General features: G+C 41.7%; 1 non-coding gene across 1 annotated transcript; it reads left to right on the forward strand.

The window, feature by feature from the left end:
* The first annotated feature begins 2,693 nt into the window (after positions 1–2,693).
* trnat-cgu (transfer RNA threonine (anticodon CGU)) lies at positions 2,694–2,765 on the forward strand. The gene has a single exon. It is a non-coding gene; the product is annotated as a tRNA-Thr (tRNA).
* Positions 2,766–13,773: the final 11,008 nt, after the last annotated feature.

The following is a 13,773-nucleotide window of genomic DNA, read 5'->3' on the forward strand; positions in this document are numbered from 1 at the left end:
TTTCTGATCATTTTTATTGAGCGCTGCTCTAAACTTTACATTTGCTCGGGCTAGTTTTCCCCATGAAAAAAAGACATATCCCTAATTACATGATTTCACTTTTCTTATCAACGAGTAGAAATAAAATATATACTTCATTATAAGTACCACAGGCAAGATGGCTGGTGGTCTAAGGCGTTGCGTTCAGGTCGCAGTTACCCCTGGAGACGTTTGTTAAAATCTCACTTCTAATAAAGAGGTCTTTCTCGTTAGAATAGAAACGATAGAAGCCTTAAGCAGGAAAAAAATCACAACATCTCGCATTTCACGTGTTTAATGTTAACTGTCTCAGTGGTTGCCTCGGTGATTGATGGCTCTTTTCCCTCGCAGGGTGACGGCAAACTTCTTCAGAGAGGGAGTCTCCCACGCACGGCTTTTCTTTATCAAGAGCTGAGACAACAGAAACAGACTTCAAACTGACATGAATTACTTCTTGAGCGTTTATGACTGTCTTTAAAAGCTGAGAGCAGGTGAAAAAGTGTTTGGAAATGAGGCAATGACTGCTAACAGTAAACAGAGCTGACGCTCAGCTGCAGACAAGCGCTCCTCGTTAGTATTGTAACGCTTACGGCCGACAGGTACTGTGTAAGAGCCGGCGTACCAGAGCAGGTGACGTCACCGCCCTTCCCTGTGATAGCAGGACTACAGCTACTGGGCTGTGGAGAGATCTCTCTTTAGCTCACGGGGCTGGGTCGCTGCAGAGAGACGCGGAAGTCCCGGGTTCGAGCCCCGGACGGTGTGGGGCCGACCTGATGCGGCAAGGGCGCCCGCCTGAGCCCCCGTTGCGTTACAGTATACTGCTGAGTACCCCCGCTTGTTGCGCGGTAGACCGGGGTACGTTTCTGTGACAGGGCGCTGGTTTAATTTTTTAACAACCTGACTTCACTTAAAAAGTGTGTACTGTGTACTACGTTTCGGACTAGTTAGTGCGGTAGAATATGGAGATCATCTCCAGCTTTGAGCTCAACTGCAACAAGAAGTCATACTAAATGTAGTATAGTGAGTAGAAATCGCGAGACAACAGAACGAGAGAGTAGAAGGCGGGAATATATGGTGTAAGGGCGTGATCTGTGTAGTTAACAAAATAGTTAAAATAATATAAAAACGTCTCTTTATTAAGATACACAACATTTATGGCGACGAGAGATGAGTGCTTGACGGACTCAAAGCGAGCAGAATACTGCAGATTTTTGTTCTCTTGCTGGTAGAAACGAACTTTTGAATTTTCGGACTTTTCGTTTAGCTTGCGCCATGGAAGATATGGCAGCCGCGCCGAGAAGCTTTGCTTATGCCCAGCTTTTTCTACCGCTTCTACTGAAACTCGGAGCTCCGGATTTGTATGCGGAATACAAGATATGGATGGAGTCGTACAGATTTTTTTAAATAGCCAGTGGATCTACAGAAGCTCCGGATGCCGTGAGACGTGCTACATTACTGCACTGTATCTGGGTGCCCGTGCAGCGGATTTTCGCCAACCTCCCTGTTGAAAAAGGTACATATGAACAGACTGTAGCTGCCTTAGACGCTTACTTTACACCGCAGAGAAATGTGGTTTTGGAACGGCATAAATTTAGGCAGAGAACTTCAGTTGATGCTTTTGTGACTGCACTAAGAGGACTGGCTAAATCTTGTGACTTTGGAGTATTGGAAACTGACATGTTAAGAGATCAACTTGTGGAAAAATGTGCACATAAGAGACTATAAATTGCTGCAGGAGGAAGGGCTGACTTTAGAAAGAGCTCTTACAGTCGCTAGAATTCATGAAGCAGCTCAAGCAGAATCAAGAATGCTTTCTGACCACAGTGACAAAGTGACACTGAACGGGGCGCTCGCTCAAACTTTACAAACAAAAGCCGAGCAGCAGGACGCAGTCATGCTAGAGATATACTGTAGAAGAACAGGGGACGGCTGACATTACATGTTACAGGTGCGGACTAACAATGCACAAAGCAGATGAATGCGGAGCGTGAACAGCAAAATGTGTACACTGTAAGAAAACAGGACATTATGCACACGTCTGCAGAACATCACGTCCGAGTTTAAGGACAGCAACATCAGAGATTGGAAGCTAGGGAGTTTCAGGTCTGTGTTTTTATTATAGGTTCAAGAAAGTCTGAATACCTTTGCAAGAAGTATTTCAGAATCCCACTCAAATCCAGTACGAATGCCGCATAAATCTGCATTGTACAATTAGTATACTGTTTGTCCGTTGAATCAAACACGCCTTATGAAGCATTTCTAAAACAGGAGAGATCGTTAGGGAATGCGTCTTCCTGTAAAAATAAAATGACTTCAAGGGCACTATAAGCAGAGGTGTGAAAGCCTGCTCTACAGAAGAACTATAGCCAGAGATGCCAAAGAGGTCGAGATTTCACCACGTGAGAGAAAGCATCTCAGAAAACGAAGTTGCGGTCGTTTCCACGCGTTATAAAACCACTAGGTCAAACAACAAGAGCTGAAGAGAGTAACGCGGCCGAGCGCTCTAAGGAGTTGGCTTAAACCTCCAGTCTCTTCAGGAGCATCTGTTGGATTCGCACTGCTACAGCATATCTCCTTGTTAAGTATCCCTTTTATTGTTGTTGCTGCCTCCAGGCGATGTAAACCAGATTCAGAAAAAAATAATTTGAACAACATTATTCCCATATTTGCTCGAAGGCGCGGTGGCCAAGTGGTAAGGCGTCTGTCTCGTTAACTGAAGACCGTCGGTTCAATCCCCACCCGTGCCTGTTTCATTTGTCGCCGCTTTCCTTCAGTTTCAATGTCTTCAAAGAACTCGTAATGTAGGAGTCTCAATAGTAAAAGAACATAACTGTCGCCAGTGATTACTATTCTTGCATATCCTGCCTTGTTTTTTAGTCGACAAAGCTTGTCTCTCTTCACACCCATCTTCCGAATGATCGCCTCAGCACTGGGAAGGAACGTGCGCTTGGTAAACCCCCCCCCCCCCCATGGTCTGATCACAAACAGATCGGGTGAGCTGTCAGTCCAGGTTGGAAGTGACGTTCGAAAGCACTAAAAATCTGACTTTGGAACGAGAAGACCGTGTTTTTTTAACGAGTAAACGATAAAATAATATACTGCCTGCAAGACTATGTCAAGTTCAAGTTCAAATTCAAGTTTATTGTCATTATACTCATATACAGGTATATATTATAACGAAATGCTATTTAGCTAGCTCTCGGACATAAGTAGTACAAAGAAAAAAACACAGAGACAGAGACAACAGCCGATGTGCAAAAAACAACAACAGGCAGTGTGCAAAACAACAAAAAGGTAACAGGTTATGTGCAAAAACATGCATCAAAAGAATGAAATAAAGGGATAGAAATTATGGGGAGTGAACTTTTGACATGTATGGTAGAGGTAGATTTTCAATGTGTTTGGGTTTTTGGTAAGAAAGAAGGCACTGTGAGGTTCAGATCATAGGTGAGAGGTGAGGTGAGAGTGAGAGAGGCTGGGAGTTTAATAGTTTGATAGTGCGGGGGTAAAAACTGTTTCTGAGTCTGGTACTCCGGACCCGAATGCTCCGGTACCGTTTTCCATGTCATGCTAAACGCCACAAATTGTGTTCGTCCAGTCGTATCAATCGTCCTAAAGTTACAGAAAATCGGATGCAACTGGTACAGTCAGCACCCATTTCTTCAGGATAGTGGAGCGGTTTAAAACAGCAAATTCACAGTTTTGTGTCTTTCAATCTTTGTGTTCCGCTCTCCAAATAGAAGCACGGGTTCAAATCCCACTCCCGACAGTCAGGCGTTTTACCTTGTCTTTTTTACCTGCCTTTACACTATTTCAGTCTTGTTGTGCTCGCTGACAATCACAGTACAAGGAAAACGGAGAAACCGCTTTGGAAAAACATAACGGACAGAAAAAAGCTTCGTAAGCACGTGAATGTGATTAGCAGCAGTAAGGTATGCATTCAAATGTTTAAGGCAGATTTATAAAAGCAGCAGAAGAAAGGTGCAGCACAATGCAATTTGTGAGAGTTCGCTGGTTTTTATGCTGCTTGGATTTCTTTCAAGCCTATGAAGTGACCCCCGTTTTATTTTCATTTTCAAACTTCAGAACCGAATAACAAAAAGATTTCATGTGTGACAGCATTCCGTTGCAAATACCGTTTCCACGATGTATTCAGCGACGGGAATGAAATATTTTAGTGCTGGCTCAAATGCGAGGAATTTCAGAAAAACCTGGAAAAGCAACGCTTGCAGTAAATGACAAATTTAAAGCGTGTAGTCAGCATGAACAGAACAACGCAATGCTCTGTAAAAACGATCTGAAGCCGCAATTGCTCTTTTATCTCGGGCAGTTCATTCCGATACGATGTTTCCGCAGTATAAATGAAATGCCGAACTCCAAACATGTTGTTGCCATTATTGTTACTCCTGCTGCTGTAGTTTTAAGCTTTAATCAGTGGGTATGTAATGTTGTAAAGGGGCTGGACTACTTTGTTCAGTCCAAATTCCATTATGTGAATTTATGCTTTTTTAATATAAGCATTAACAATACAATGCGTGCTCAAAAACCGTTACTTATTAGCTTAAGAAGCGGCAGTGTTTTGACAAAGTGTGGTATTCGAACAGATAATCCTGAAGTGTTTAATACTTGCTTGTGAGCAGATCTCCCTCGATTTAGACAAACTCTTGTTCGGCCGATGATTTCAGATCAAAATCTGAATCAAGTGGAAAGAAAGCTGAATTACGCTGGGTACTGGGTATCACTGTTACGCCATCAGGTCATGCTAGGAGGATTGGCGGGATCAAATTGACACAGAGGGACCCAATGTGGGGGCTGAACCCACAGTTCTGAGATTAAGAGATTCTTGCTCTTTGGACTGCGCCTATATAACTCTGGTGCTACAGCAGTAATGTTTCTGGGTGTGGATGAACATGACATAATAGACTGACAGCAGGAACACGTGACAGTATCGCTATATTTGTCTGCAGTATATTGTGTTGAGAGCAGCAATAACTTTCCTGCAGAGATGGGAGTGCCCTTAATACAGCTCTTTCAATCAGACAGAGTAATAGGAACCGACCTCAAGTTTCGGCTGTGGATCCATCTGCACATGGGGGAAGAGACAGTAAAATAGCGACGAAGAAACAGAAAGAATTGTGCTCGCTGCAAAATAGGAAAGAAAGAGGTGTTAGGACACGTAAAACAGCTTGGCGATAATTTGCAGCGACAGTTTTATGTTATTTAGTACACAGATTTCTCTTCATGTTCCTTAAGATGTGTAATTTGTATGTTTGAACAAACAGTAATTTGTATGAGAACAGTTTATTCTAAAGTCCTGTCAATTAACAGTGGAGAGCTACCTGGTGCACGTCTTCAAGAAGACTCTCTTTAAGACGATTACAAGTTTCTCGAACAAATCTGCGTCATATTTTTAAAATAGTTTAGCTAATGAGCAACGAGAGTATAAATGAATTCTCCCACCCTCCATTCGAAGATAAAACTCCATGTGCGAGTCGAAGTTTCCTTGAAGCTACAGATGTTCGTCATTATTGGACATTCCCCGGTGATATTGACTAAGAAGCTCAATTCTTACGTGCTGTAGTTCAACGTGCGCAAAACACTCATATCCCCTGCAAATATCGGCATGGTCAGTGATATTCTCAACAATTTGTGCCATTGCAATTCGTGCCATACTTTTTCGCAATGTATTCTGACAAGCCAAGATCAGAGGGTCATATTTGAAAAATGGTGCATTAAAATGTCTTGTACTTCAGGATTTTGAAAGTCTATTACATTGTCTCTCACACCTCGGTGTCAGAATTGTGAGACGTTTTTATAATCAGGGGGGAGGGCCGTAGCAATAAGCAGAAAGCACAATCACCTTTTTCCCAGTGCAAGTCCATGTTATGGTGAGTTTTTAAAATTGGTTTGCGATTTTCTAAAATATATTCCATACAAAAATATAATTTGGACAGTCGCTATTTATTTGGATATTCCCTTTCACTGAGGATGTCTACAGTTTTCCAGCCGAATTAGTACTGATCGAATAGAGCCATCTACAGGCGAAAGGCGACATAACATCACAGCAGCAGCATTTAAGGCGGAACGAAAAACGCGAATAAGAAGCCAACTTCAGCCTTGTAGCAGACCCTGGGAGGCACGCTCAAAATAATCATCTTTCCCAGTACTTCAGAGTCATATTTAGAGCGCTTTACTGCAATTTTATGTGATTGATAGGAGATGTGAAGCCATCGAGCCTGTACTGCCATTTCTCATGCTTTCTCTCAGTGTCGGAGCTGCAATTGCGTGTAAAGGAGGCGACTTGAAAATGAAACGTGTAATCACCTTACAGAGGGTCTTCACGACGGGGTGTGTCAGCTAGTTCTCCATTATCGTCAATTTACTGGACTTCTGAAGAAACCTATCTACAACGAAAATACAAACTGCACAGTTTAAGGTACATGAAGAGAAATCAGTGTGCTGATTGACTCAAAAAATGTCGCTACAAATAATCTGCCAGGCTTATTTACTTGTTCGACCACCTCCCTCCGTCCCCATTTGCTGTTAGCACAATTCTTTCAGTTTCTTTTCTTGTATTTTCCTTGCTATTTTAGTGTTCCCCATGTGGAGATGGATCCACAACCGAAACTGTTTTCACCCTGTGTTTCTGCAGCGTCAGTCTGTATAAGGATCACAACTTGCACAGCTCCAGTGGCGCAATCAATCAGCGCGTGGTACTTATACAACAGTGCACAGCGGAGTTATGCTGGGGTTGTGAGTTCAAGCCTCACCTGGAGCAGTGTTTTCAGCTACTGAAAGCAACTGTCGAGTTTAGATACTCTTAGGTATTTGATGGAGATAAACTAACATCAAATGAACAAGTAAAGGTTTATTTTGAGTCACAATCAAAGAAGGCTCCACAGCTGAAACATTATGTTTCCTTCTCTTTTCAGCATGGAATAAACCTTGACGCAGCTCCCTACTAAAATTACCATCAGCTGTGTACCTCCAACTGACCTGTACACAAATATATGAGAGAGGTCTACTGAGATGAGAGGAGCACTGAAGACTTGAAAAAGCTCTCACATTAGATTCTGTGTTTTTGTTGTTCCCCAGATTTGTTTTTAATGTTCTTTTTCTTTTGAAGGTGTTGCGTTTGGTTTTTTTTTTCATAGTTGTTAGACTACTACAGGGATTTACCTAGGTTCCTGGAAGATTCTCGTTTTGTGTTTGTTGTTTTTTTGGGTTACAACATTTTTTTTTCTATTGATAGGACCCCACGCATTACTATGGGAGTAGTTAACTTTAGTTCTTACATTGTACAGTACCTGAAATTACCACATAAACTACTACTCTGTTTCCCTTTTTTTAAAAGGCACAAGTGAAGTTTGTTTTTCCTTGCTGCTGATTGGTAGCTACAATGGGTCAATTGCAATAAACTTATATACAATAAACTCCGCTGAAATTTGTCAGCAGCTCTGTACTAAACCTGTTCTCGATTGCAACAAACCTAAAATAACAGCTGCTGCCCATTAGATGTTACTGCATTAGGAGTCTAGCTTAAACCACCTCTTCATAGGTTTTAAGCAACTCGGTAGCGGACTAAGCAGAACAATTGATCACATTAGAACTGTCTTGAATGTAATGGAAATAATGTACTCATTAATTAACAAGCTTATGCACCACTTGCTTGAAAATTATTATTATATTTAACCAAAATTGCTTTCCAGACACCACAAATATTCACAATGAATGTTATCATAACACATTTTTAGTAATACAAGTGTTATTTATGAATAATTAGGTTCCATGTATATCTTTATTAATAGCTGTATTACAAGTAATGCATATACAGTCTTTATTACAGTTAGTTTTCAGTTATCCTGGGTAGGGAAGAGAATGGAAATTAAGGAAATAAACATTTAAAGGGCTTAAGTCTTCAATGTGTTCTGTCATAGCTGTGTGTTGTCACATCTGTCATATCTGGGTGTTAATTTAGTATATTTGATGTATTATTTATTGTGATTTGACACTACACTTGTATTTGACACTACACTTCTCAGGAGAAAGCAGTACAATTTTTTTTTTATTTGAGGGTACAGAAATTGTATTGTATGGCCAGATGTAAGGTTACGTTAAGAAACCCTTATTGTTACCTTTTGCAACGTTATTTATTTAAGATGGTTCTTCAGAATAGTGTCCCTTACGTATCTGTGACTGTGGTCCAACAGTAACGGTGGTGAAATAGCCGGAATGTGTGGGAAGAAGATGGAGATGGAACAGGAGGTTTATTCAGTCGATAGAAAGGTTGTGTAGGACTGAACACACTGCGGTTATGGTACTGGGTTTAAGAGCATTACGATCCTACAGTCTCCTGATCCATAATCAGATGCGTTATCCAATGCACCACTGGCCCTTGTACCGCATTCCTCAAGTGCACCACTGTGAGCTTGCGCCGCTACAATAATACATCGCCCCAGTCCAAATTTTCTCAATTAGGTGCAGGTTTTCTATGTGTATTTAGTTAATAAGTCTTTCATTTTGTCTGTTTTAAAAATTACATCTCTTTAAAACGCTGAAATTCACTGTAGCGGCGAGGCTTAATAATAAGGCAGAATTAAGTGTTTCTGAGCTTCCCAAATGAGGCCCCATTTCTCTGTTCATCTCTGTGGTGCAGCCACAGAGAGACCATTAGTGCAGGGTGATTTAAGGTCCTAGGACAGCTCCCAAAGGGGGATGCACTTAGCTAAGCCTGGCTATCATGATCAATGGTCATCCATTGGCGCCTATCTGTCTAGGGAGTGCCAGATGGACATCTGGACTGCATTTCTAGGTGTCAGGAGTAAATGACTCATATCTCACCTTGATCAACCAATCAGGGACTGGTAGGGCTGAATAACCCACGTGGGACTCTGATGCCCATGGAACTTTCAGCCAATCAACGAGCTGAAGTTCCTCCAGGTAAAAACGAGATTCAGAGGGATTCTGGAGAGGATTCTGTGGACTATTCTAAAGGGAATTCAAAGGAGAATTCCAGGGCAGGACGGCCCAGGAGCAGAAGGCTCCCAAGGGCAGGACATTCTCGCAGCGCGCCTCCTGACCATCCTGAGACTCAGCCCGGACAACCACGGAACGGCCAGTGTGTCCGAGTGCCAGAACTTTCCTTTGTTCTAAGAGTCTAGAGCGGAGGTTGCCAGAGAATAACCAGAGGATCCACCCGAGGTTAGCGCCAGCAGCAGGCCTCGTGAACAGGTCGGAACTGTGGACAGCTGAATCACTATTCAGAACTAGCTCTTCATCAGGACCGAACCGGTCCTCTTCCTGACTTGCTGGGACCCACAGTCATCTTTTCTCCTGTGCGAAAACTTTGCTAGTTAAAGCCAACACTAACTAGCCGGTCAGTGAGCATCAGCAGCGCACCGTCGCAAGCCGCACAGCACAGCCTGGCACCGAGCCAGAGAGCGCGGATTGGACAGCAACAGCCTGCAACTGTTTCTTTGAGCCTGCAGGAGATATGAATCCCCAAAGAAATTGGATGAGTATTCAACTTCAATGCATTACAGCTCGAGAATTCAATTGTTATCCAAACCAGTTGATATCAATTTAATTCCTAAGAGTTATGTACTTGTTTTGAGTATCTAATGTAGAAGTTATAACCAAGTTCATTTACGAAACGGTCTAAATGAATGATATACTGCACGTATGTCCTCTTGATGTGTAACTCTTCGTAACTGAATGAATATATATCTTTTGTATTCTGATAACCCTCTCGATAAGATCTGTTAGGTTTATATGCATATTCTATGTATTAATAAATGTATCCTCGTGTATTAGTACCTGTGTGTGTGCATTGTTTGAGTTATGTCGCATGGTTGGGTTCTAAAGCCATCAAAAGAAACAACTTTGTGATTTACTGCTACAATTAATAATTGTCACAGTAAATGCCCAAACCCTACAGAACTGGTGCCTTCAGAGAGCCACAACGTTACATATTTGGCGTCCCTGAGCCGGTTTTCTCTTACATCACACATGAGGGTATTCAAACGAAAGAAATCACAGAAAAGATATCGCACTTAAAAAGAAATCCAGAGTGGAGACGCTGGTGATAGAAAACAGAGCTTCATACGATGCATGAGATGCTTTACCTCTGAACTAAACTCGGCTCTTTAATTGTGTTAGGAAGAGTGAATAGTCAACAGTGTACATTTTAAAAATCAAAGCAAGACAATGAGACACGAAGAGAATTCGGAACACAAACCTCTCCTTCATCGTTTAAAGAGCTTTTGATGAACGTCTAAATGAAAGACAAATTCACTATTTTCACTTTGTGATTAAAAAAACACTTTTATCACACGTTAAGCATTCCTGATGGTGTCGAATGGTTCTCTTTTCTACCCTCATCATTTGAGAATCCCCAGCTAAAATATCTTTTTAAACTACAACAAAATTGCAATATTTTGAATACTATTTAAGTTTACATAGTCACATTCCAGGTGATATTGACTTAGGCGCTCAACTATTAACTTCTTGGAGTTTGACTTGTGCCAAAAGTTTGAAATCTCTGCAACTATCAGGATGCTTAAGGACATCCAAAGAAACCCCATCACATTTAGGGGAGACGGTGTTGAGGTCAGATTAATTTGAAATGCGTCTGTGGGGACTTTTGATTTACCAACGTTATGTTTTACTGAAGGATACGATGACTGATTGTGCCATAGAAACTAACGCACGTCACCTTTTTTCTACATTCACAGGTTTTTGGCTAAAGACAAAAAAATCGTTTCATTTCTTGGCCAGCTGGCAGTAATTCCTCTGCACCGACAAGAAAGATGACTATTTTATCTTTTGCAATTTGTATGGATTTTTTTTTAAAAAGTTGTTCCAAAAATTAAATGAACACTTCCATTACATTTAATGTAGAAGCATGTTGCCGTCCATAATGATAAACTGTGCAGCAAGACAGGAAGAATGGCACCACTAGGATTCAACCCAGGATCATCTGTTTACAAGGCAGGCGCTTTAACCACCTAAGCCACAGCACTCACTCATCCTAGTGTTAATCCCACATCAGCAGGGTCAGCTTGTCTGCACACCCGTCTCCATTTGGTGGTTTGAACCAAATCTTTGAGCTGACGTTGCCATTAAATGCGACCGAGAATACTCCAACCGGCGTGCCGCTACACCTGCCGTTGGAGAACTAAGCCACAGCACTGGCATCATATATATCCCTTTTACAGCCACTTGGACACATCTCAATTGCTCTGAGACACCTGCATTCAGTGTGCGCTGAGCCTGCTCGCTGAGCAAGTGACGAGAAATGGCTTATGTCCAAGGAGCTCAATATGCTTTTTATGTTCAACGGGGTGTCCAATAAGCCGGCACTGACACGCAGCACAGGCTCTGTGGTTTGACATCTCCCAAGGTAAATGTTGAAATTGTAGGTGGAAGAGGAAAATTACCCTCGTGTACGTGGAAGCAGGTGTGCCTGCATTAATACAGCTCCATCGAGCGGAAAAAGTAACACAAGAACTGCCTTAAATTAAACAGCAAGTTTCTGCGGCTGAAAACAGAAACTATTCCCTGTGATAAGTGAACTCACAACCTCAGCATAACTCCACTATAAAAGCACCACAACCTGACAAATTGCGCTACTGGAGCAGCACAGCACAGTAGCACATTTTCCTCAGTGCACTCAAACAGTGCTTCTTCCCTAGCCTACCAGCTTCAAGACTTTTTTTAAATTGATCAAAGATTCATTGGAAAAGGTTTGTCGATGGGTCAGGTGGGAATCACACCTGGATTCACTGCTTGCAAGGCAGCTATGTTCATCATTATACCCAGGACTGGCGCCAGGGGAATGATCTGTAGGGAGGGGGGGGTCTGAAATCCTGAGGGGGGCAGTGATATTTCGGTTTAAACGGAGCCATTACAACCATCCAAGTGAATTCTCACAAGCATGCCACTGATTAGTATTTCATGTTAGAAGATAACGACAAGCAATCTGGTATTTAGTGATGAAGAACAGTTCCACGTTCATCAGAACTCACGTGATTATTTTTTCCTGGAGCATCAACCATATGTGTTCATTTTTGCAACAACATCAACGGTAACGAGGTTCTGAATCATTAAGAAATCATTGTAAAACCAACAGAAAGTACAAACTTCTATAACTACAGTCCTAGTTATATAACGATTGTAAGTATGAGGATAAACTACTGCAAGGCATTGGTCCACCTGAGCAAATAAGGTCATAATAATGTTGACACCCAAAAACATAGACACTATGTAACGTGCTGTTCCTGGATGGATAGCCCTCCTGCACATCAAACAGTCTGATGTAGTAACTGTGAATTCGGGGTTAGTGTAGTTATCTGACCATTGACAAAGTACAACTATTTTTTACGGCTCAAGTTAAGTAAGTGAAAGTGTTCAAAAACTTTTTATCCAAACCTTTTATCCAAAACTGAGGTGGGTGGGACTGTTCAGTTGAGGGGGCGATTTTGGCATGCCAGTAACATTTTCACAAAACATCCAAGAGTTACGAAAACACTTACTTTGTGTATAAAGTACATTGTGTACACACTGTAAGTTCAGAACGCGAGAAATACTGCTCAATATGGGATCCTGTCCAGGAATATCAGGGCTGTAAGGGGGTCAGATCTATAGATGTAGTAAACACATTAGTGGAGACAGTGTGTCTGCTCTCTGTGTGAGAGCCGGACAGGAAGAATAATCTGTGGTCTGGGAAGAAGAGACCCTCGTTGGAAGAGCGGCGCTTCTCACAGGAGAGAATGAAAAAAAAAAATCTTTTTCAGGGACGCTGATTTTTCTCCTTGCGGGAATTAAAAGCCCTTATGGGGAGTGACCTCGTGGTGCAACAGTAGTGCATCTGATACCACATCAAAAGGTTGTGTGCTCAAATCATGTCGAGATCGGCTGATGTATGTTCAGGTTCAGCTGGTGCTGAACCTGGAAATTAGACCATGCAGTTTGATTTTATCTGTACACCACATAGATAATCTAAATGAAATAACAGAGCAGTACAGGACACGCATTCAGGAAATTACACAGCAAGTCATTTTGAACACGACAAGAGAAAAGGCACACTGCACATCCGTGAAACATCACATCCGACTTTAGAGACAGTTACATCACAGAATGGAAGTTTCAGGCCCCTTTTTCATTACAGGTTCAAACAAACCTGAAAGTTACAGAGTTTTAGGTCACTTTTGTATTAAAAAGTGTCTGAAGCCTGTAAATATAATTTGCCCTTTTTTAAATTGTGGATGAAATCCACTCCCATGTACCAAGACCTTACAGTATATTCATGTTAATTAAAATGACTAACGCTATTGGACATTAGCTGGTGCTTTTTGTAACGATTTGCTATTTAATGCTGGAAAGAAGGAAACCCGACCAACGTTTGCTTTCAGGTGTGGTTCATTCACATAATGGACATCTATTTCTGAGTAGTCTGATTTAAAATCACACGAACCCGGTAGAAGTCGAACCCACAATCTCATGATGCAAAATCAGACGCGTTATCCATTAAACCACTGGCCAATCATGTAACTGAATGGCACCATGGTGAGTTCAGCACTGCAACTAGTAATACACCATCCCATCTAAAATTTCTAAGTGAGAAACGTGTTTTCTACATTTTTATCAGTTTTAAAATATCATCTCTTTAATACAGACAAAGGGTTTGTGTGTCACTTTGAAATTCTGATTGATTTAGAATTCAAAGAAAAAGATGTTTTCTTCAACAACGCAGTG

Source organism: Atractosteus spatula, chromosome 10 (genome assembly GCF_055471065.1).
Source record: "Atractosteus spatula isolate fAtrSpa1 chromosome 10, fAtrSpa1.hap1, whole genome shotgun sequence".
Taxonomy (NCBI): Eukaryota; Metazoa; Chordata; class Actinopteri; order Semionotiformes; family Lepisosteidae; genus Atractosteus; species Atractosteus spatula.